The sequence below is a fragment of the Lycium ferocissimum genome, chromosome 12 (genome assembly GCF_029784015.1).
Source record: "Lycium ferocissimum isolate CSIRO_LF1 chromosome 12, AGI_CSIRO_Lferr_CH_V1, whole genome shotgun sequence".
NCBI lineage: Eukaryota > Viridiplantae > Streptophyta > Magnoliopsida > Solanales > Solanaceae > Lycium > Lycium ferocissimum.
Window position 1 is genome coordinate 37,745,734 of NC_081353.1, and position 3,557 is coordinate 37,749,290.

The 3,557-nt window shown below is 35.1% G+C and overlaps 1 long non-coding RNA gene across 1 annotated transcript; it reads right to left on the minus strand.

Moving 5' to 3' along the window:
* Window positions 1-232: 232 nt before the first annotated feature.
* Window positions 233-2,995, minus strand: LOC132040244 (uncharacterized). Its single transcript, XR_009410642.1, has 3 exons — window positions 2,393-2,995; window positions 2,194-2,307; window positions 233-323 (listed from the first exon to the last, which is right to left on the minus strand). It is a non-coding gene; the product is annotated as an uncharacterized LOC132040244 (long non-coding RNA).
* Between the last annotated feature and the right edge of the window lie 562 nt (window positions 2,996-3,557).

Sequence of the window (3,557 nt, forward strand, 5' to 3'; positions counted from 1 at the left end):
ATTTTCTGCAAAGTAATTTTTTGAATTTTCCGACTACTGTAGTCGGAATTTCCCATTCTTTTTACAGCAAATTACTATTTTATTGGCTGCACCTGCTTGCAAACACAATACTATAGAACCTAAGAATTCAACCAAACAACTATAACAGTTAAAGCAACGAACTCAAACATGAAGAAATAGTCTAAACATTTGAAACATCCAATCAAACATCAAATTTGAAATAGTTTAAACATCATATCCGCAGGCGATGGTTGGACTGCGGTACCATCCTCTGAAGCAGGCTGGGTCTGACGCCAATCTTCCAAACCTTTTTGAAATCCTTCCTGAAGTAATATAAATAAATTTTCTCATATTACTTACACAGGCAATGAAGGCTGGAGAAATTAATGTGTTTCTTGTGTTTGACAAAAGAAATATCAAGTAGAAGAGCTAAAATAAGCAACATGCATTTTCAAAATATACCAGTAGATAAATAAATAAATAGGTAGCAGCCATTTGATAGAGCACCAACAGATTTGACTTCTTCAGGAAATTTATAAAGAAACGCAGTTAGGATAACTGATTACACATTAATATGTTGTAATGGATTCTGAGTTAGGGACTGTTGTTGTTTCTCCTAAACTCTCCGAGTGTGCTTACCTTAGCTTTTCTCGTGACTAGATGATGGTAAGCCCGTGCAAGCACGGGTCCAACACGGAATATGAGTCAGTTTAGTAACGAAATTATGAAAGTTTTACGTATTACATAAACACAATTACAATTCAAATAGCATTTATTATAGTCCTATATTTTCAGGTATAGACTAACGGATTGAGCGTCGTTCTAGATACAAATCAGGACAGTATAACCGTGATCAGAGCACTTAGCGAAGCCAACACAGTATGCAATTTAATTTCAAAATGCTTTTGCATTCTTATATGGGCCACTGTTAAAAGTCTACCTAATCTAAATGGTCATTGGTTTCAAGATTGGTACCAAAGGGAAGAATCGCATGTAAAGGCCAAGAAGAAAACACAAACATAGAAACCAGGCTGGAAACATTTGAGGCTCAACTTGACAGCTTGGAACATAGATTGGGAAAGGACATTTAGGTTCTTGATTAGATCGAGAGCTCTCTCTTAATATCCTCTCCTGCTAATTTGTAGTATAATCCTTCGGTCATGTACTTTGCATTTCTATCAAAGTTACAAAACTGTGTATATACAATATGTGGTTCAACTATACAGTTTATGATGTAGCAGATTCCTCCATTCATTCATAGGTTTCAGCACACACAGTAGCCCACAAATTATGTTTTAAACGTCTGATCACTCACACTAATGCATGGCTCTAATACAAATATAGCCACCTGCAAAATTAGCACAAATCTAAGATTAGCTTAGCTAGCTTATTCAGGAAGTCAAATCCCATCTTGATATTCCAACAAAATCTGCAAACCCAATTTCAAAAAACCACATTACAAGTTTACACCCCATAAAACTTTTCTTACTATATTGTGAGCAACGGAAGCAAAGGGATGAACGTCGAGGATATATGCGCACTCGAACTGGGTAAGAGACAACAGAGAAGGCCAATGATCAAAGCAAGCTGGAAATTATGAAACTTGATGGAGAAAATGAAGATCTAGAACATTTGAGCAGAGCAAGATAAATGGGAAAGTGAACAGATAACGAGTTGGATGTTCAACTACACAGTGAAAGGACACGTTGATGAGGTTATTCTGTCAAAAGTCAATTATGCCCTCAAAATAAAATTAAACACCATGAAGCAGCCATGCCGATCTTAGTCTCAACTGGCTCTTCTATAATAGTAAAAAAAAAAAAAAAACAAAAAAACAAAAAAACAAAAAAAAAAAAAAAAAAAAACAACAACAACAACAACAATAAGATACTAACATGAAGTGATTAGTTAATATTACTTAGTTAAGACAGGCGGAATAGTTGTACCTGTTTGATTTTGTTAAAGGATTGATCTTTTGAATTTGTAAAATATAGCAGGAGGGTTAAAGAGATGACGGGAATTTAAGTTCTTCTTTCCAGAATCAGTGCATATAATTGTGCATTCCTATTTCTGAAAAGAAGTGTTGTAATCAGTTTTTAGTGGTTAAGTGTTTATGAGTCGAGTATTAGCCTAATGCGCATGTCACTTCCTACAAGCCCGAAGTTTAATTTCAAATTAAGTTCAAAATCTTACATATGTCTCCTTAGCACGTGGCTCGACCAAACCTTCTCTTGTACCGTCCTCCTTCTAATGTGTCTCCTCGAAGACCTCAAAAAGAGGCACATCCTCTCCCCCGTTTAACTTTCGCTGCAAAATTAAAAAATAAGAGTTGGATAAAAGTTTAATCGTATTTAGATAATTTAAATGAAGGAAAATTAATTGGCTAAATTACCAATCTTCATCGGTGGCCCGCAAAACTCATGGAACCTCCGGTGTGCAACGAACCACCCTTTTGAGGTTTCGGGCATTATACAAGCGTTCTTTAATCCGCAAAGATACTTTCTTCTCGAAAATGGTATTTATTTCATTTTCATAAGGAGGCTGCCATGTACACGTTGTCTGCAAAATACTAATATCATTAGAAGAAAACTCATTTTTGAAAAACTTATATCATAAAGACCTTCGTCACAGACAAATTAAGGTTACAGCTGCGTCCCTGGAATGGGCCAAAGGACAAGAGAAAAGGAGGTTCATGAAGCATGAATGTTAAAAGGAATTCTTAAAACTGACAAACAGCAGGCTGCAACACATGAAAAATTATGTGCAATATCAATTATTCTATCAGAAAGTGGATTTTCGTTTCTTTTAAGAAACCATATTCAGTGATGGCTCCTACTAAAAAATGCAAAAGGAGCATATCTAAACTTTTTGATTTTTAGATAACATGAGAAAACCATTTATTTTTTACATCCAGTGTGTTCTCGCTCTGGAGTAAAATCATAAATCCACAACATGCCAAATTCATGCATTTAAAAGCACTAAATCAAGTATTACATAAATACACTTTGTCTGCCATATACCTTAAACTGAGCCCACATTAGCATTCTAACATCGTATGGAAAGTCCTTGCATCTATCCCAAGCATCACGGAAAAATGGTTCAAATGATGCTGTAATCATATTCCTGGCATACGAGGGAATGAACCTGCATTAAAATTAAACCATCTTAATTTTTGTACTTTCAACAAATTAAGGAAAATCATAAGGATTACTTACCCTTCACCAGACACTTCATCTTCACCGTTTCAACAGTAAATGGGGATATAACTTTGAATTTTGATATAAACATGTCCATGGATAAATATAAAACTAATAACTTCCGCTGCATTTCTTAATTAACCACCTTAAATTGTAAGAACCTCCATCTAACTTTAAGTTTTCAACCTTTTAGTCTATTCTTCCAGTTAAATGAGGTTTCATCAGAATAGCTAATAGCTGCAAGGAAATGGGTGCTAATTTATGTAGGCTGAGTTAATCCTTTTACGAAGCAAAAGGGTTTCCTAAAGCAACTATCTTATTCCAGCTCTGCTTCAGCAACAGAGCCTATTGAGTATTGAA